At 31.1% G+C, this 22761-nt stretch overlaps 1 protein-coding gene and 1 long non-coding RNA gene across 3 annotated transcripts in view; both read left to right on the top strand.

Annotated features, from left to right (window-relative positions):
* LOC106686826 (mitochondrial dicarboxylate carrier) overlaps positions 1-22761 on the top strand; it is a gene marked incomplete at its 3' end in the record, with an annotated part of 83158 nt that overhangs the window by 16097 nt on the left and 44300 nt on the right.
* On the top strand, positions 15380-16011 carry LOC136795475 (uncharacterized). Its single transcript, XR_010843094.1, has 3 exons — positions 15380-15669; positions 15743-15824; positions 15905-16011. It is a non-coding gene; the product is annotated as an uncharacterized lncRNA (long non-coding RNA).

Raw genomic sequence — 22761 nt, 5'->3', positions numbered from 1 at the left:
AACTCTCTAACCACTCAAACCCCCTAGTTTCTAATCTTGCATCCTCTTCCATTCCTGACAATCCTCCGAGGCGTCTGAAAAGAAGATGGCCACGAGACCAGCTAATGTAAAATGTCATTAGAGTGCTTCCAGTGGGTAGTTTCTCACGCCTGTAACACTCCAATTTAACTCAGATCAGATTTACTAAATGTATTATAATGTACAGTTGTAAATAGCTATAAATAAATATTAAAAAACAAAAAAAAAGTATTAAAAAAGAAATTTAAATCATGCAAAAAGCTTTGCTCAAAAGTAATGGGAATTGTTTACTAATGCTTTTACAATTAACCTATCTCATGCAGACTTCTAAATGAGAACTCAAAAGCTGCAAATGACAGATGCAGAAATGACGTTTAATTACCAACTGTGAATTGCAGACATGTCTTGTAAGCAATGAAAAAGCAATTTCACTGTATTTCTGCTCTCTTATAGAGAAAAAGGGGGGACGCGAAAGCTTTCATCAAGATCAATAATTAATTTACATTCCTATTTAGAGCGAAGCTTAGTGAAAGTCAAAATTTTGGGATCCTGTTGTACAAAACCTTCCAACTAAGCAACCCCCACTACTGGCTCTGCGAAACCGATGCAAATGTCCATTTGGACCTGAAAGACAAAGTGAAGTAGAACTTCTATGTTATTTCAGATTTAAACGGACTTAAAATAGAACAAAATTGAGAAGAATGTCATTTCGGTATAAGTTGAAGTTAAACGCTCAGAAGTCCTCAACGCTGTGGCCTCGATGCACGATTGTGTAACCTGTTCCACCTGTGATATAACCAGCGCTATGAAAATTTTATTGCGTTGAGATTGACAAGTGCTCAATAAAAGAGTGAGTAGTAATTAAATTAGAAATAATCAAAATATATTGATAAGAAAATATCAGTATCTTCTTAAAATGTAACTAATGTAGGAGGAACTGGAATGAGTATAGTTCTAGCATAAAAAAAAAATCTAAAAATTTTGGAGAGTGGACTGTATATATATATTTTTTAAATGATTTATTTATTGTTATTTACAACTGTATACATCAAGTAAATTTGCTGTAAGTGATATTATGGCATAATACAAACATGTGGAGAATCTACCCATTGATAGAACACCAAAAAAATTTCTAGAGGAGAAGTACTCGAGGCCATCTTCTTTTCAGACGCCTCGGAGAATTATTAGGTAATGAAGGAGAAGCCAGGTCAGAAACGAGTTGGTTTGGGTGTTTGAGAAGTTTATCATGGAAGGATTGGTATCTGGTTCTGGCCAAATCGGCAACATATGAAACATTGAGGTCCTGATGGATGATTTGATTTGTGACAAAGTAAGAAGCATTAAGGATTTTGGACTGTAAGGATTGGATTAGGGAGGAATTCGATGGTTTAGTGGAGCCCCAAAGCTCAACTCCGTATGTCCAGATAGGCCTTATAAAACAGTCATATCGATCAGTCTTTTGTAATGAGTTGGAAGTTTAGACCGTTTGTTTAGTAAATGTTGCAATAGTCGGAATCGACGAGCAGTTTCTTGTCTTTTCAGTCTTGTATGAGGATTCCATGTCAGTCGTTTGTCGAGATGTAGTCCTAAGTAACGGATCTGTTCAACAGCAATAAGTGGGGTATTATTATAGGATACTGTAGGGCAAGAAGTCATGGGTTTACGACGAAGGGTAAATGTGATTTGGTGGGATTTATTGGAATTTATTTTAATCCTCCAGTTTTGGCACTATTCTTCAAGGGTGGTGATGTAGGATTGGAGGGTTTGGACTTTATATTGAAATAGGATTTCCACAGTTTTCATCTCCTGAAAATCTTATCTTAAATTCAGTTCTGAAGTAGTTTTTCATCAAAATCCAGTGCTGCTTTGGAATATTATAAGATAAAAAAATACTTAAAATTAAATGTATAGTTAAAAAAATATATTTTTCTTATTTATTTATTTACAAATTAAATTGTACAATACTCGGCCCACCAACGTTGACAACATAATGAGCCTAGGATAGAATTTTTTATTTATTTTTTTTATTTTAGTTTTTTTAGATATTCAGATTCAAAGAGAGAATCCCATACGTGGATAAAAATATCGCAGAAACTTCTTAAAATGTAACTAATTATATTAGAAGAAACTGGAATGAGCATAGTTCTAGCATAGAAAAAAAAATCTACAAATTATTAAAATAATCAGATTATGAAGAATCAATCGACTGTATATTAAAATAAGATCTCCACTTTTTTCAATCCCTGAAACTCCATTTTTCCATTTTCGCCTCTTGGAAGCCTATTTCTCCAAAATTCAGAGACACATTTAAATATTATAACCCATTGTTTTGAAGGGATAACCATCCATTGTAATTAATTCAAAACAAATTAATATGGATGATAGATAGAGTTTATGTATAGTTGAAACAGTAAAATTTTCCTTTATTTTTTTATTTTTTCAATTGTTCATATTATTAAAATCCATTCTTGAGGTCAATTGTCTATTAAAGCATGATATATAGAATTATTGAGACTTTCTTAAACATTAGCTTTACATTTATTTAAAATAGCCAGTAAACGAAAACACGTATTTTCTTTAAAAACTTGATTTATTCAAAATAAGTTTGATTTGAACAATATTAGGCTTCACGTTTAAATAAATTATTAATAAGTAAAAGTTTTTTTTCTAATTATTACGGAAATGATAACAATAAGTAAGCTTCGCTTTGGTCTAATGCTTCCTGACTTTCTTGGGAGGTATCCTCAAAACAATCTTCGGTATCGAAGGCCATATCCGGCCAATACTGAAGATATCGGCCAAAATTATCAACATCAATGATAATTTTGGCCGATATCTTCCGGATTTACTCATAATTGTTAGAAAAGGGGGATTGGTTAAAATAAAAAAATGCTATGCCTAAATTTAATTAACCTATTGTAAATATTTACAATAGACGGAGACCGTCTAGAATAATTGAAACTTTTGCAGACTGACACTGAAAAACGTTCTTATTTTTTTTCAAAATATGTTTTTCGGCGATAAGCTGAAAGGATTTTGTTGTAGACGGAAATAAATGAAAAGACTCAGGCCATACAATATGCTTTAGTGGGCATTATGGAGACGTGATTAATATAACGACTAAATACTTACTATAAAGTAAAGAGATTTTTTTTCCATTTTTGTATTTATTTAACGGTTTCGTAGAGATAGGTTCACTACCTATAATTTTTTTTAAAATTGGAGTTTAGGAAAAAATATTTGTTTGTATTAATTCTATGGATTAAATGATTAATTTTAAGATGTAAAATGGTTAAAATCTACAAACACGGAATGAAATATCCCCTCTCCCCTCCAGACAGTATTAATTTTCTAATTTAATATAATTTTATTAGTTCTTTTTAATAACAACTCCAACGTTTCGGTCCTTAGGCCATTATCAAGGAGACAACCTGAAAATTGTTTTCATATTATTAACATATCTTTCCCTCTCACATAACACTAATACTTCATAACTGATTAGTCATAAATCGTTAAAAAAAATTTTTCATTAAAGGCCAACTGCCCATATCAATCAATCTTCAGAACAAAAACAATCATCTAAATAATATCACAACAGTTTTCTATTAAAATATTTAAATAATGTTAATTCATAAATAATAAAAAAAGGGATATTAATTAAATTGAATGTAAACAAATTGGCTCTGTAATTAGGTGATAACACAGTCCTAACCTGTTGAGGGTAGGTTTTGTTGTTAATTATAATTCTGTTATATGTTAAGAAGAATAGATCTTAAAAAAAAGTGTTGATGCATTGAAATTATATAGATAGCCATTTTAATAGGAAACTGTTATGATATTATTTTAATAATCTTTTTAGTTTTGAACATTGACATAGGCAATGTTTCCTTGATTAGCCAGAGGGCCGAAACGTTTCAGATTGAAATAGACTTAGTTGAGAGTAAAGGGATCATTTGAAGTTGTTTTGAAATTAAAATTAATCACTCTCAAACAATTAGTAAAAGTATATTAAATTAAGGATATCTTTGTTTTTGAGAGGGAAGGCAGGAATTTCATTTTGAATTTAGAAATCCGTCAAATTGACGGGCTCCCCTAGTGTTCTAACAAATTCCACCTCTTTCAGAGAAGAACAAATGATATAAAAAAATTTTTTAATGAACGAAGGTCACTTCGAAATGGCCTTCAAGGTATCTCTGAAATTGAATCATAAAACGTCTTCCAAAGAGAAATAAGAAAAAAAAAGATTTTTATAAAAATCACTTTTTGATTTTTTTATCTTTTTAACTCTATAATAATGGATTTAATTTCAAATAATTAACATTAATTTCATTTTATTTCTTACTCTGAAATAACTTTAATTATGTTAATTATTCCTTTCAAAATTAATTAATTATTTAATTTATGGATAACATAGTAATGTGGGAAAAATTAAAAGTACTCCCCATTATGTTGGAAATTGTTTGAAGTAGTAAAATCCTTCAAGATGCCGGATCCTTGAAACAAAATTACTACCATAAACGATAGCCTTTTACACGTATAACTATTAACATATCATTGTATAAGTAAGGTAGGATGGTTTTACGTTATACTCAATTTAATATTCTTCCCTGGGAATGAGGTAGCTGAGTGTGTAAGGCATTGACTTCTAATTCACGGTCTTGGGTTCGAATCCAGCGGATAATTAATAATAAAGGTTAATCTGTTTTGAATTACCATTGGTCTGGCCTAACATCTTTGTCTAAAAGAAAAAAAAAATTGTTTGCATTTCATTATTATTACTTATTGCTAACCTCATAAAATGAAATCTTAAAATTTATAATTGCTTAGTAATTTAATGTTAAATGCTTTTATTTAATTTTTTTTTATAATATATTTATTGATATTTAGCATTGTATTAAAAATAATTAAATTTGATGTGAGTTATGCATTAGCATGACATCGACTTGTGGACATCCACCCATTTATAGAACTCTAGAAGATCAGATCATCTTCTTTTCAGACGCCTAGGAGGAATATCATGTAAAGAAGGAGAAGCCAGGTTAGAAGTTGGTTTGGGTCGTTAAAAAGTTTAGCATGTTAGCATTGGTATCTGGTTCTGGCCAAATTGGCTACAAATGGGACATTGAGGTCCTGATGGATGATTTGATTTGTGCAGAAGTAAGGAGCATTTTAGGTTGGATACAAGATAACTTCTATTGCTTAGTGGAACTCGAAAAGCTCAACTCCGTAAAAATTATTTTTTGAAGTTCATCTTACCACTACCGTGTCTAAAAAGCAAAACATTTTGGGCCTTGACATTTAAAATAAAAATCTTATTAATAAATTTTGTGTTCACATCTCTCCCAAACAATTCAATATATACTCACTAAACAACCATGTATATATATATATATATATATATATATATATATTACTTTGGAAATTATTTTCCGATAAAATAGCCTCGGACACTTAAGATTTCAGTTCACGTGAGCATAATTAATTGACACACGATCATTAATAGATAAATGATTTTCTCAATATGCCATGAAGGAGAGTCTGATATGATATTGCATAATATCATGAGTGAACTGTCTTTGTATTATGCAATCATTATCATTTCCTTTGGCGATGCAATAGAAAGTATTTATTGAGTGCCACAAGGAGGTCTCCCGAATCCACAGGATTGACTCACGTCTCTAATAATCGAATAATTATCTTATTCGAACCCGAGAAGTGAATAACTTACTAATCTATCCCCCTCCCCCAGTAATTTATCATTACTTACCAAAAAATGTTCAATTTTTTTTTTAACCTTGATATGATAAGAAAAAGAAACTGTTTCATCGTTTGTTATTAACTGATATAATTAATTCTAATAATTTTATTTAAAAAATATATAATTCAATGGTTCAAGATGTTAATAAATTTATCATAAGTATCATTAACTTTTTTATAAAGCCTTATTTGTAATTTAAGATTCTTTTTTCTAAACTTTTTTGTTCCATAAAAAAATTATGATATTGATTATATTTTTTTTATTTACAATCATTTAGCAAAGTTCCTTCTTTTAGTTGAGTTGTAAAAAGACTGAAATAGTTCTAACCAGCTGTAGAAATGTAATCCAAGCTTAGTATTATCTGAACCGAAGGATTTAAAGATATATTCAAATATTAAATTCGTATGTTTGAATCCAGATCCCGAATTCCGATCAAGAAATCTAAAATGTCTTAATAATCTCCAAACTACGGACAGTGGCTCAACGTTTTATTTTGAATGCATGATAAACTTTACAATGAAAATAAATTATACAAAATAATTTCAAGAAGTATTTATTTTACAACTAATTAATAAGCACCTTATCTTCGGAAAAGCAGCCATTTTTGACGTGACAACGTCTTATAAATCATTTTGCGGGATGCCATGTTAGAAAAAGTGTCCCGTAACGGAAGTAGATTTTGACGTGACAACGTCTTATAAATCATTTTGCGGGATGCCATGTTAGAAAAAGTGTCCCGTAACGATCATATGGTTAAAAAGTTTTCTTAAATAAAAGATTTCAGCGAGACTTTAATTTAACTAAGATAAAAATAAAGCTAAATCAAACAATGGTATCGTGAAAACTAATATTCAAAGTATAATAATGTGGAAACTAATATCCCTTACATATGACTTAATACATGTAATAAGTTACCTATTACATATACAAAATGAATTAAACTAATGTAAACAAAGAAAGGAAAGAAATTATACAAGAGCAATAAATATTAAAAATATATACCTGAACTGAAACAATATATAAATGTTATATAATGAATGATATATCATTATTAATTATATAAATCCTATTAACTTCGACGTTAAACCTGAGCTCTGTTGAGCCAAAGAGGGACGAATCCCTAAAATGCTAATAAACACCAAACCGACAGGTAAATATCTGAAGGATAGACCGAAACATAGATGGGAAGATTGCGTGTGTGACAACGTCTTATAAATCATTTTGCGGGATGCCATGTTAGAAAAAGTGTCCCGTAACGGAAGTAGATTGTGGAGGAGGTAATTAGTAGTGTAGTAGTGGGGGTAAGAGGATTATAGATGCTGAGAGTCATGCAGGCAAAAGTGTCCCGTAACGGAGAAGGTAGTGGTGGGGATGGGTAAGAGTGAGGTGGTGGGGGTAAGAGGATTATAGATGCTGAGAGTCATGCAGGCAAAAGTGTCCCGTAACGGAGAAGGTAGTGGTGGGGATGGGTAAGAGTGAGGTGGTGGGGGTAAGAGGATTATAGATGCTGAGAGTCATGCAGGCAAAAGTGTCCCGTAACGGAGAAGGTAGTGGTGGGGATGGGTAAGAGTGAGGTGGTGGGGGTAAGAGGATTATAGATGCTGAGAGTCATGCAGGCAAAAGTGTCCCGTAACGGAGAAGGTAGTGGTGGGGATGGGTAAGAGTGAGGTGGTGGGGGTAAGAGGATTATAGATGCTGAGAGTCATTCACAACAATGAATAAATATCTGAATTCAATATGTGAACTGGTTTATTATTTCAAATATATAACATTGGATTGATTTTAATTTATATTTATGTAATATTAGCATAGAGTATACGTTGTCACGGAAATATGTCGCCTCGGCGCTTCGCGCCGAGGCCTACACGGGCACGGTTTTTTTTATTTCTCCAAACTATTATTGGCTGAGACATGAATTTGGACTCTTTAACTTTATATAGTTTTCATTAAAGTAATCAAAAATTGACCTGAAATAACTTCTAATTTTGGAATCTTTCCAAAGTTTTTATTTTATTTTTTGCCGGCTTAATAGTTTTTATTGGAAATTATTTGATCTGTGTGTGAGTGCCCATTTGCAAATATTAATTCTTATATTACAATAAAAAAAAGATAAAACAAAAAGGGTATAAAAAAATTAAAAGTCACAGTTTTGATAACAGTTACTGTATTAGGGCCAATTAATATAGATTTGCAGGTTTTTATTGTCACCAGGAGGATATTTTATGGAGTGAAAGTTTAAATGATTGCACGAGCAATTGCAGCATCTGTCATAGTATAACTGTACATGAGTCACTGTCACGACAGTTTTCACTGTTACACTATGCCAGGCATGAAGTTGATAGTACATGTAATGGTATTGAAGCTACTGTCTGTCATGTTAACTATCACATGTATACATACAGCTTGACAGTGAAATGTTATACCATATCTACCTTACTAGGTAGATTATCTATGTTCAATCTTGTTTGTTAAAAACTTACCAAACCGTAACGCTAAAGATGTTTCCGATCAATAGTGTGATTTGATAGTAAATCAAATTTGTATTTATTTTGTTTTCCTTTCAGTTTAAATATAAGACACAGTTGGGATTAAAGTTAATTATTCTACTTGCTTAACAAAATAATAAGTGAAAAAATAAATTATTATCCTTTTACAAGTTTTTTGAGAACTTCTGATTTTGTGTTAGAATATTTACATTATCTTCCGTAATATAAAAATAACTTATAGTTGTATATATATTTTTAACAGCTTTCCCAAACATTGACAAATTATCCCATGTGTGAGCGTGAAATGAGTTACTTGGATTTGCTGGTACAAATTGGCCTGGATTTGCGGCTAACCTTCGAGTATCAGTTTTTGGGCACAAATTGAAGTGCGCTTGTGCTGTATTCACATGTTTATTTTCAGTCTGCATTGTTTTAGAACTGCTAGCAGATGAGTATTTATGTGCTGCTTGTTTTAATTAGTTAAAGAATTTCTCTAACCTTTGGATTAGCTAATTACCTCTTGTCTAAGATTGTATAGGCAAATTTCTATCGATTCGGTGGAAATACATTGTTTCAAATCTTGTTAATGAACTTTAGCAAGTTCAAACACTGTTGGGTTCTGGACATTTCTGAACACCTTTAAAACAAAAAATATAAAAAAAAAAATATAATTTTTTACCTTATGGTGGTTGGATGGTACCTGGAATGGTCATTTTTACTATATTGCACACTACTAATTTCTCAATTGTTTCTTATTCTTCAAATGATGGCACATAAAAATAATGTAATTATATTTACATTATCTTCCATAAAAATAATTTATAGTTGTATATATTTTTTTTTAAACTTGATCATTTGCCCATATTCTCAATACCGTCTTTAGATTTCTGCAAGATCATCCCATATGTAAGAAACCCTGTTCATAGCATGTGTGGGTGTTTTCTCTTTATTTGTCGGTTTTTAAAGTTAATATTCGGCTATTACGATAGTAAAATAGCTAATGTTCTATGTGATGTTCTACTTCTGCCCAGATATTGATTATTAAGTAATTAATTTGGTTTAATAGTCAGTTAACTAAGTTGTTAATTAATGTTTATTTATTTTTCCTCCTTTTTTCTCTTTTCTTAATAGCGATATAAGCGATATATAATAAGCGATTGAGCGTCCATTAGCAAATTTGAATACTTATATTACTGTCCAAATAAGATAATACATAAAGGGGTAAGGGAAAAAAAAATTATAATTTCACACATATTAATAAGTTTGTATTGCCAAATTGCTTTCTCACTTATAAAGTCGTCATGACAACGAACGCAAATTGGACACTTTTTCTCTTAGTACAAGAGCCAGGAAGAAAAAAAGGCAGTTATTGCACCCCAATTTTTGATTACTTTAATGAAAACTAGGTATAATTGCTAGTCAAAATTGATGAATCTACCAAGTATAGGTAGGAGGAATAAAAAATGGCGGCTGTTTCAAAACGTTAAAAAAATTAATTTTTTATTCGGAGCTATATCTTTACAACTACCAACAATAATAGAAAATCTAAGAGGCCATCATTTAAAGTAGAGTAAATTTCCTAAAATGTAAGCCCTAATAGAGCTATTTAGGTTCAATAGTTCTCGAGATAAAGCTTATAAAGCTTTCTCTAACCAACAATTATATTTTAATGTAGATTGCTAATTTGTAACGTGTTATTTTAACTGTTTTTCTTTTAGAAGCTGCTATATATATATTTAGGTTTAGAAATTACAGATATAAAAATAGCTTGTTCCTCTCAAGTTCGAGGTAAATATCAAACGAAATGTAACCTTGAGATGTTTGGCATTAGTATTTAGTAATCTTTACGATTCTACCTTATCTTCGTGAAATATACTCATAAAAATACGACTGGTTAACTAATAATACGAATGTGATATAATAGAATATTAATATTGGTTTAAAAATAAACGATAAAAGTATGAATTTTTTTACATATATAAAAATATTCTTAGTTAATTAAAATTCTAATAATAATATCATTATTATACGCCCTTATGTCTTGAGTTAGAAAACACATGGAATGCTTCCCAAATTCATTGGATTACTATTAAGAGTAAAACTCATAGCATATGCATACAGCACAAAATGTTCAATTAACCAGCTCGAGATGAAAATAATCCTTAAGGATCTCAGGCATTTCTTTATTACTTATGATGACAGTCCCCATACTTCATATTTCATATAGGTCAGTTGAATTAAAATTTGATTATTGTAATAAAATATATATAATATAAAAACAATATATAAATATATAATATAAAAACAATTACCTATTTTTTCAAATTTTATTTTCATCCATTGTTTATTACTATTAATTTAAAATTAAAGGTAATTAAATCTGTTTTTATACTTCTGTTGCTATGAAAATTCGTATTGAAGGTTTTCTTGAGGTATAAAAAACGATTATCTACTGTATCCCTGCCTAGATTAAAATGGTTTTACAAAGCCATGTACTATTGAATGAAGTCAGAAGAGATCGTATGTATGCTTTCGGTTATTACCGATGTCCCAGTCAGTTTTAAGTTGTTACGTGACAATAGTTTTCTACTTAATTTATTAATCAAATTCAGTCATAGTACATATTTATCCAATTTATATTTCTACTAGATGGCCACGAGACCGGATAATGTAAAATGTCATTAGAGTGCTACCAATGGGTAGTTTCTCTAAACGGCTGTAACATTCCAATTAAACTTAGATCAGATTTACTAAATGTATTATAATGTACAGTTGTAAATAGCAATAAATAAATATTTTAAAAAAAATTCTACTAACAATTAGATTATTAATATAAAATATTGGTTGATTATTTCATACAAATAAAATTGACGGTCCTTAAGAGAATGCTTATTTGAAAATTCGGCTTTCAGGATAGGTAAGACATGACAATGAAAATAGAACCTATGTTTTATTAAAGATCACTAGTTTGTACATTGATTTACCTAGTTTAGTCAAAATCATTAGTGCTGTTTCTGATAAAATCGATAAAAATGTGAAAAATCGATACTATAAAGTGTCACTTTCAACCAGTCATTTACTTTGCATTACGTAAATAGCTAAGAGAAAGTAAATATAAATTTAGGCTGATGCAATAGGAAACCCTAATACAAGCGTTCGGAAATCTATGATATTTATCAGACTGATAACAGGTGTGATAATTGAACAAGAACGTGATAAAGCACAAGTGATGATTTATATCGCATTCTCATACTCGTTGAAAAACAGTGATATCACTATGACAAAGGTAAATTCTGTACACCTGTAAATAAATATTTAACATATGAAAAAAATAATTTGAAGAAGTTAAATCTGTCCCTGTGTTGTGAATGCTGACTCTCACGTTGCTATTAAATTAACAATATTGTCGAAGAGGAGGGTCTAACATGAATTAGTTCTTCAGAGAAAATTTGATTATATTTTATCGTTACTCAACAATATGTATTATAGCATAATTTAAGATTTTTGGACAACAAGCTCGCTGTTTACAATTATTAGAAATAATACATTTGTAATTACAGTAAAAACCAATCTACATGGTGATAGATAACAGTGATGACAGCAATTGACTCTACAGTTAGGATGTAAACTGAATGATTGTTTTTTTGTTTTGTTTTTTTCGGTCAAGACTCCCATTGGAGCCTATAATGCCATGGTTGGGGGTCAAAGTTTTTCATTTTGTGGGACCACCACTCAATGAAAAAGTCAACGTCCCAGGCCGGATTCGAACCGGCACCGCCAATAGACATCAAATTGGTAAGACTGTGTCTTAACCACTGTGCTATTGTCGACCCTGAATGATAGTTAATGACATGGGATAATTTAATGTCGTGGCAGTAAGATAGCATCTAGCAGATTAGTTCTGGCATGATAGTGAAGTTAATAACGCGTCACTATTTGTTTTTGAGCTAGGGTGTTCATATATACACCATTTGCGAGGCTGAGTTATTTGGAGACCTCAAAAACTCGAATTCAAAATTTCATGATGATGGAAATTCTTAATTTGTATTGCAAAGATAGTTAAAAGAAAGTAAAAATAAATTTAGTTTGATACAATGGGGAAACCCTAATAAAAGCGTTTGGTATTGATATTAATTATAATTTTTTTCGTACCCCTCTGGTCATTTGTTTTATTAGCGTGTAAAAATATATTACCTGAAGAATTTATACAATTAATGCGCACCACCCTTGGTTTACCCAGAGGTATTCTGAGGTATGTTTGATACGCCCACAGAGTATGGAGAATCACATGCGCTGATATGCGCTCCATTTATATGTTAAGCGAGGAGGGTCCGCTTTGCTCGCTAATATATCTATATCATCATCATATCGTGAATCATATCCATGAACTATATTTATTATAGTTCATATCTATCCAATTTATATGAGTTTTTTTGTCTTCTAAGTCCCATGAGGGTGCTTGGGATTGATGTCATGATAAAAACGGGTTGAGGGTAGCCTCTTTTTCTGCATTGGTAATGTATTTGAAGAGGGGGTTGAGGAAATTAGATCTTGAACTACTGTAGATGGCTATATCGATGGCTATGTATACTGTAGATGACTATATCGATGGCTATGTATACTGTAGATGGCTATATCGATGGCTATGTTACTGTAGATGGCTATATCGATGGCTATGTATACTGTAGATGGCTATATCGATGGCTATGTATACTGTAGATGGCTATATCGATGGCTATGTATAATGTAAATGGCTATGTATACGGTAGATGGCTATATCGATACAGTAGCCCTTTCATACTATTTTAATAAAGATAAAAGCTAGCCAAAATTAAGGATCACTGGATTACACACCCGTATATCGAGTTGAATCAAAATTGTTAGTGCCGTTTTTGAAAAAATCGAAAAAAATTGAAATATCGATTATATAAAGTGGCACTTCAAACCAATCGATTTTATGAAAAGGTTCTTGTAACATCGCAGGTAACTACTCGTCTAAAATATATATCTTCAGTTTCGTACTATTTGTCGATTTTTTAGCTAGTTTGTTTAAACTTTCAGACCGTTTTGTGAGACCAGGACTCATAGGAACTCAAAACGTGTTTCAGTCGAAAACTCGATTCCAAATTTTTATAGTCGCAATACTATATATTCTACATATAAGGAAAAGTTTATATCTATTGTAAACAAAAGATAATTTTAAAATATCCATTCTGTATATATATTTTTTTAAATATTAGTGTGTAGACAAAATCCCCTTACTTTCTTTACAGATTTACTTTTATATTTTCTTCGACTATTACAGCACATACTAGACAAACGGTCTAAACTTCCAACTCATTACAAAAGACTGATCTACATGACAATAATAAGGCCCATCTGGACAAACGGAGTTGAGCTTTGGGGCTCCACTAAACCTTCGAATTCCTCTCGTATCCAATCGTTACAATCCAAAATCCTCCTTATTTTGTTACTAATAAAACCATCCATACAGACCTCTCCCTCTAAACTCCCTAACCAACCAAACCCACTAGTTTCTAACCTTGCTTCCTCTTCCATTCCTGGCAATCCTCCGAGGCGCCTGAAAAGAAGATGGCCTCGTGACCTTATATTGTAAAATGTTTTTAGAGTTCTACTACTGGGTAGTTTTTCTACACGCTGTATCATATCCTTATCATTATGTCATTATGATCAAATAAAAAATTTTTTTTCTTCAATAAATTTATTATTGTTGTTTGTTTGTAATACTTTCTTATTATACTATAATTATAATTTTTTTTAAATAATTTATTTATTGATATTTACAGCTTTATACATATATACACATCAAGTAAATTTGCTGTAAGTGATATTATGACTTGATAAAAACATGTGGAGAATCTACCCATTGATAGAACTCCAAAAACATTTCTAGAGGAGAAGATCTCAAGGCTATCTTCTTTTCAGACGCCTAGGAGGATTATTAGGTAGTGAAGGAGAAGCCAGGTTAGAAACTAGTTGGTTTGGGTGGTTGGGAAGTTTATCATGGAAGGATTGGTATCTGGTTCTGGCCGAATCGGCAACATAGGGGACATTGAGGTCCTGATGGATGATTTGATATGTGACAAAGTAAGGAGCATTAAGGATTTTGGACTATAAGGATTGGATTCGAGAGGAATTAGATGGTTTAGTGGAGCCCCATAATTAAAATTATGTAATTTAGTTATTATGCAATAATGTATTTTTGGTGATTTTAATCTAAACGATTCCCATCTAATGATATTAAAAGTTTAATCTAAAACTTTTATGAAGGTTTAGCACCTGATATCTATATCGGTCCCGATATTGGGTTCCTTTGTTATTGTTTACTAGGTAGATTGTAAGCCTGTTATGTGATGATAATGGGTATGATGCTTTTAAAGGCTCCTAATAATCAGTATTGGGCAAAAATTAGCTTTAATTGAAACTAATTGTTAAAAATTGTCATGATTACAATATTTATTACTCAATGGGTCATTCATAAATAAGGGACGAACCCAAGACAATTATAGTTGTTAGTTTCTACTAGAACTAATTTGTGCCCACCTCTGCTTATAATGATCATAATAATAAATGAATTCCTCCTTGTGGCAAAATTATTCAATATTTTAATTTCATTTCTCCATGCTTTTCTTAGTAGCATCTTCTTTGTTTCGACCACATTTATATAGTACTTAATTTAATATTTATTTGGGTCAAAAATATATATTTATTATCACTTAGCAATTTGTTATAACATCTGATTATTAATATTTATTAGATTAATGATTTATCATAATGATTGTTTGAGAGTGGTTTATTTCATTATTCACACACACAATTTTGATCCAAATATACTCTCAACTTTTATTTTCAGAAATTCTCAAACGTTTCGGCCCTCAGGCCATTTTCAAGGAGACAACCTATAAAAATTTTTGTTTTTATATAAATTACATTGTTTCCTTAACAACATTCTAATATTTTTGGCTCTATCTTAAATATTGATGTCATGTTCTTTGAAATCTTTTCTGCAGGCAAATTGCCTATATCATATCTTTAAAATAAATTAAATATTAATTTATAATCTTTAAATTTCTTTCTTGAGACTGGCAACATTTAAATCAACATTATGCAGAAATATTAAGTAAGATTAACTTATAAATAATATAGGATAATTTATATATGGATAATTACAGTTAGCCTTGATAGGAATTTTACTAATGTAATAAAGAGAAAAAGTGGCAAAAATGTAATTATGATAAATAAATTTTTAAATGCCTGAACTGAGTAAAGGTAGGTTACAAGTGAGGTTATAATATATAGTGTATAAATTGTGGTAAAAGTGAAATAATTTGACTGGTTTTTATGTTTTTGACTTATTAGGTGTTTATTGTATTTTTGACATATTAGGTAATTAAACAAATATGAGAGATACTGATTAACAAAAAATAAGGTTACCTAATGATTTTAATGTTGTTCATAGATGTAAATATTTTGACCTGGGCAGAATGGCCTGTATGGAGTTTTTTAAAAGGGTTGAATGATATGTCTCTGAGTAAATTAAGGTAAGGTAAATTATGAATAATAATGTTAAATAAATGAATTGATTGTAGGATCATACAAATAATGGAAACTTTTGTAATAGATTGTCCCTGAAGATGGCCGAATTGGCCGAAACGTTGGACATGTGAATGAAATAAATGTTTTGAGACTATAATTTGGATAGTGTTGTTGAATTATTTAGTTAAATATTAATATAATATCATAATAGTTTCAAATATTATTTTTAAATTAATTATTTACTTACATAACTTTTTAAATTTTAAATATAAAACTTCTTCACATAAATTCATGCGTGTATGTTATTTAAATAATCGGTTTAAAATCATTATTTGAAACTGTTATGATATTATTTTAAAGATATGGACGTTGGAGAATTTCTGAAAATAAAAGTTTTTTTTTTTTTCCCTACGCCACAGGAAGTGGACTATTACGCCATTTTCCTTCTCGCAGCCCAATACAATTTTATTCGTCCTCTTAGTTCGTCCGTATCTCGCTCAACAACCTCCAGACCAACACACGCCAAAAGATGGTCCCCATCCATGTCCCCCATGTTGCATAGAGGACATTTCGGGGAATCTACAATGCCAATTCGATGGAGGTGTTTTTGGAGCAGATCATGTCCTGTCACTAGCCGAAAACAGGCCACTCTCTCAGGTCTGCTAAGATTGCCTGGGATTCTTTTTTCCTTATCCAGTAGGCTCTCCCACTTCTTTCCCTTCACTTCTTTGAAAATAAAAGTTGAGAGGATATTTAGATCAAAATTGTGTGTGTAAATAAATTAATATTTATATTATTCTCAGTTAAGTTTGTTACACAAATATTTTATCTATGCTATTTTTTTCATGATATTTGCCATCATAAATTAACAAGATGATGATTTCTAGTTGTACAGACAAAACTTTTAATTTATGAAAAACTATATTTCAAGATCCCTTTGATATACAGGTGTCTGCTAGCACTCAAATTAAAGCTAGTTTAATGTGCTATAAATTATATTATGGCATGTATCTTCGTAGGAGTAGCAGTTTTGATGATATTTGCTAAAACAAAATGTATTTCTAGTTGTTCGGACAAAATTTCATATCCAAATATCCTAAAACTCCCACGAAGATAAACGTTATAAATTAATTTATAGTACACTTAATCTTCTTTAATTTTAATGCTAATGGACATCTGTACGTCTAATGGTCCCTATGATAAAGTTTTCCCAAATTAAATTTACTAATTACTGATTTTTCGTTATTTCGTAATAAAATGTTGCTTTTTATAAAAATATTAAACAGAAACAACAGCTCATATTTTAGACAATTTACTCTAAATTAAGTTATGTACTATTTGGTTTTGTAGTTTTAATGATAAAGAGTTCTTTTTACCACCATTCATTATTACTTGTAACTAATTAATTAATGTAATGAATTAATAAAATTTGGGGTGATATAACTTTTTTCTCCTCTAGGGCTCTTGTTACTGTATCATAAAACTATTGAAAGTTAGAAAAATTAACATTACATTTACTGCTCAATTATTATTGATAAGATTAATCCTAGTGTAGGAGAGTCAATTTTACTCACCTACTGTAAAAAAAACTTATAATTACGAAAATAAAGCGGAAAATTTAAATTTAAATTCACTGCACTACGTGGATATTGGAAACCATAGTTGGATAAAAACGTACTTCAATATTCATACTATAATCCCAGATCACCAGTTTGGATTCCGAACATCCCACTCCACTATCCAGCAATGTCCATCGTGTGGTTGATGTAGTCTCGTCTTCATTGGAGCGCAGAATGTACTGCTCTTTCTTAATGTAGAACAGGCTTTTGATCGAGTCTCGAGGCACCTAGGACTGCAATACAATATCCGTAAATTCCTACCCCCTACATAGTTCCTCATTATCCGTTCTTATCTCTCCGAAAGAACTAAGATTATTTTAAATAAATTACAACAGCGCTTATTCACCCCTATTCCGTCAGTCTGCTGGTGTACCTCAGGGTAGTATCCTTGGTCCTTTCCTTTATATAGTTTTCAAAGCTGACATCCCAACCCATCCTAACACTATCCTCACCATGTATGCCGATGACACATGTCTACTGTCAGTGAACAATGATCCTTACATTGTATCCCAAACCCTCCAACCCCACATCACCACCCTTGAAGAATGGTGCCAAAACTGCAGGATCAATCCCACCAAATAACATTTACCCTTCGTCGTAAAACCATGACTTCTTGCCCTACAGTATCCTTTAATAATACCCCTCTTATTCCTGTCGAACAGATCCGTTACTTAGGACTACATCTGGACAAACGACTGACATAGAATCCTCATACAAGACTAAAATGACAAGAAATTGCTCGTCGATTCCGACTATTACAACATTTACTAGACAAACGGTTGCCAAATAAATTGCTAATCCATTACAAAAGACTGATCTACATGACTATTACATACGGAGTTGAGCTTTGGGGCTCCACTAAACCATTAAATTCCTCCCGAATTCAATCCTTACAGTCCAAAATCCTTCGTAAAATCCTTAATGCTCCTTACTTTCTCACAAATCAAGTCATCCATCAGAACCTCAATGTTCTATATGTTGCCGATTTGGCCAGAACCAGATACCATTCCTTTCATGATAAACTTCTCAACCACCCAAATCCACTTGTTTCTAACATGGCTTTTCCTTCATTGCCTAATAATCCTTCTAGGCGTCTGAAAAGAAGAAGCCCTCGAGATCTTCTCCCCTAGAAATGTTATTGGAGTTCTATCAGTGGGTAGATACTCCACATCTTTATATCATGTCACTATATCATCTACAGCAAATTTCCTTGTTGTATATATTTGTATACAGTTGTAAATAACAATAAATAAATTATTAAATAAAAAAATAAATAAAATATTCCTACTTACTAAGTATCTAAATTTGTCCAATTTAATGCTTTAAATTTTAAAAATTTATATTTTTGAGTTACTATTAATTTTTTGGAGTTATTTATAGCAAACCTAAAAATATACTACGGCCATTTTGAAAATTATGAATAAAAATAACAAATTCCCAAGGGAATGGTAAACTTTTGACAACCATCTTTTCCAAACAGTTTTTCTTTAGAATCCTTGAAAAGAAATTAGCTTAGATCAACTTCCAATTTAATTTGACTATACGTTTGAACATTTTTCCTCTTACAAACACATACAGTTCATGAATGTAATTACAAAAGACAGATTACCACTACTCAAACTCCTAATAAGTGAGCCCGTCAAAGAGGCACTTAAAACACGTCAAATATTGTTGACATTCAAACCCAATGGCGTGGCTATTTGTCATAGTTGCTATTGTGTACTTGTGTCCATGTCGCCTTCCGAATATTAACGGCCTCTTAAATGCTTCATAACTGAACGACTACTTAGTATTCTCTCTATCGCAGCTTAGGTAATATTTCTCTGCTAATGTATACGAGTGAGATAGGTGAGAAAACATAGAAAATATCTAAAACATATTTTGGAAATGCAATTCGTGCTATTCCATATTGCGTTTAATTATTATTATCTTGTTTGCACATTTATGAATACAAAATTTCAAAGGACTGCAGATATTTTTTTTTTTATTTATTTATTTAGTGTAATTTACAACTGTACAAAATAATACAATAAGTAAATATGTTGTATGTTTCATATACACTTGAAAATCTTGGGAAGGAACCACCCATTGATGGTACTTCAAACATTAAATTAAATTAGAAGGTCTCGTAGCCATCTTCTTTTAAGTCGCCTCGGAGGATTATCAGGGATTGTTAAGGATGAAAGAGCTCAACTCTATATGTCCAAATTGGTCTGATTATCGTAGTGTATATTAATCTCATTAAATTCTGAAATTAAAATCAAATTCCCACATCATTCCATCGGTTTTTTTTTTATATATATATACTTATTTATTTATTGAAATTTACAACTGTACATTCAGTAAATTCGATCTCAGTTATAATTTAGTGAAATTGGCGTGTAGAGAACTACCCATTGGTAGCACTCTAATCTCTTTTGCACTGGTAGGTCTCGTGGCCGTCTTCTTCTTAGACGCTTCGGAGGATTGTCGGAAATGGAGTCTTGTGTGTGGATTCCAAGTAAGTCTCTTATCAAATCGAATCTGTTCAACAGGCGTTAGTGGAGTATTTAGAAAGGATACTGTAGGACAGGGGGGCAGAGGTTTACGACGGAGAGTAAAAGTGATCTGGTGGGATTTGTCAGGATTTATTTTGATTACTGTAAACAAGAAAATTAACTGCCACTGATGTAATTCATGAAATTATTAAATATGAAGAAGGTGTCCTTGACCAGCACTGCATAACGTCGGTTTGAAAAAATATTATCGAGGAGATAACACGTTGAAAAAGATAAAGGCTCCAGGCAACCAGTTTTGGATATTGACGAAGCTCTGCTGGAAGCTGTTGAGTCAAATCAGTTCCCGAGTACTCGGGAACTTGCCAGGGAGTGTGGTGTGTCGACAGATACTGTTAGTCGCCATCTACTCTCCATGTGGAAGGTGAATAAGAGCAGTAGGCTGGTACCTCGCGAACTAACTCCTCAGCAATCGGCGGAGAGGTTAGAAATGTGTGAAAAATCCTTCTGATATGAGATTTTACCGGAAGATTGTCAACTGTGATGAAAGGTTTACTAGTGAAATCCGAATAAGAGAGCTTAAATGCCAAATTTTCAAAAAATCTTCCCCTAAAGTACCTTCAATTTTGTTTATTTAAAAAAAAAAAATAAAGATTTCTCATTGTTAGCAATGATATAAAATGTTTAAATACTAATTATAATTCAAAAAATAACGTTGTATCCATTTTAGTCTCTAAACATTTTTATTTCTATATAAGTTCGACGTTTCGGCCAATTCGGCCATCCTCAGGGACAATCTTAGAACCAAATCATTTAAAAATTCTGCGCAGGTCATTTATATCAGTCCACAAATTACCCTAATTAGTAAGTGATCAAATTAAACTAAAAATTAAAATTATTTATTACAGTCTCCTTCTTTGTTAAAATTTATCGCAACTGATAAATGATAAATTTTAACAAAGAAAGTAACTGTGATAAATAATTTTAATTTTTAAATTTAATCTGGACATATGGAGTTGAGCTTTGAGGCTCCACTAAACCTTCGAATTCCTCTCGTATTCAATCCTTACAATCCAAAATCCTTTTTCACAAATGAAATCATACATAAAGACCTGAATGTTCCCTATGTAACCGATCTAGCCCGAACCTGATATCACTCCTTCCATTATAAACTCTCAAACCCCCTAGTTTCTAATCTTGCATCCTCATCCATTCCTGACAATCCTCCGAGGTACCTGAAAAGAAGATGGCCACGAGACCAGCTAATGTATAATGTCATTAGAGTGCTACCAATGGGTAGTTTCTCTACACGCCTGTAACACACCAATTTAACTTAGATCAGATTTACTAATGTACAGTTGTAAATAGCAATAAATAAATATTAAAAAAAAAAATTTTAATTTAGGTGAAATTAAATAATTAGGGTATGAAATACTATATTTTATAAACTATGAGATGTAAAGATGTCTATTAGTGCTTATATTTTAAAGAATGTACTCTAGTTTAAATAATGTGCTATGAATTTTGTTAGTGTTTTAGGTAGCTTTAAGAATAATGTGAAGAATATTCTGTAAGAATATATATACTAGGAAGAATAGCCTGCATGATGTTGTTTTTTGATGATTTGGTTCTAAAATTGTCCTTGAGGATTTGGTTGGCCGAACGTGGGACTTAAAAAGAAATAAAAAATGTTTTGAGACTAAAATGGATAAAACTTTATTTATTTAAACAATAAAAAAACAGTCTCAAAAAAGTGTGAAGATTATATATAAACCAAATATTAAATAATTTTATGAATAACTAATGGATAAAAAGAGAAAAAATAGATAACTCAGATTTGAATCTGCTCTGGGAAATGCTCATACAAGAGCCGGGAAGAAAAAAAGGGCAGTTATTTCACCTACATTTTTGATTACTTTAATGAAAACTATGTATAATTAGTAGTCAAAAGTGTTGAGTCTGCCAAGTATAGGTAGGGGGAATACAAAATGGAGGCTGTTTCAAAAACTTAAAAAACATTAATTTTTCATTCAGAACTGTATATCTTACAAACTACCAACAACACTAGAAAATTTAAGAGAACTTTATTTAAAGAAGAATACATTTTCTAAAATATTAGTTCTAATAGAGCTATTTATGTCCAATAGTTCTCGAGATATAACTTTTTAAAAAGCAACATTTCTTAAAAATCTACAGAAAGATTAATAATTAGTTAATTTATTTTGAGAAATCTATTTCTCAGGAACTACGTAACGTATAGATGTATTTTAGCACTCAAATTAAAGCCGGTTTTAATGTACTAAAAAGTAGTTTGTGACCTTTATCTTCGTAGAAATAGTAGTTTTCGTGATATTTGCTAAAATAAATTGATTTATAGTAGTTCGGAAAATAAGTTTGATTTATTGATGATTGATTACTGATCTTTAAGTACGTCCTGTACAACATTTTTATGGGTTCTTGCTTTTTAAAAAGCTATATCTCAAGAACTATTAAACGTAAATAGTTTTCTTGTGGCTCATATTTTAGAAAATTTACTCTTCTTTCAATGATGTTCTCTTAGATTTTCTATTGTTGTTGGTAGTTTTAAAGATATAGAGCTCCGAATAAAAAATTGACAGCCGCCATTTTTATTCCCCCTACCTATACTTGGCAGACTCATCAATTTTTACTAGTAAATATACATAGTTTTAAATCAAGTAATCAAAAATTGAAGTGAAATAACTGCCTTTTTTCTCCTCTTAGGCTCTTGTACTATATAATTTATTTTATTTTGAGTTCTTTACTTTAGATGTTTTGTCATTTTGTTGTTATTTAATTTATTTATCCGC

The sequence above is a fragment of the Halyomorpha halys genome, unplaced genomic scaffold (genome assembly GCF_000696795.3).
Source record: "Halyomorpha halys isolate HHAL.00 unplaced genomic scaffold, Hhal_1.1 Scaffold885.1, whole genome shotgun sequence".
Taxonomy (NCBI): domain Eukaryota; kingdom Metazoa; phylum Arthropoda; class Insecta; order Hemiptera; family Pentatomidae; genus Halyomorpha; species Halyomorpha halys.
The sequence above is the reverse complement of the archived record's forward strand: the minus strand, read 5'-3'. Positions and strand labels throughout refer to the sequence as shown.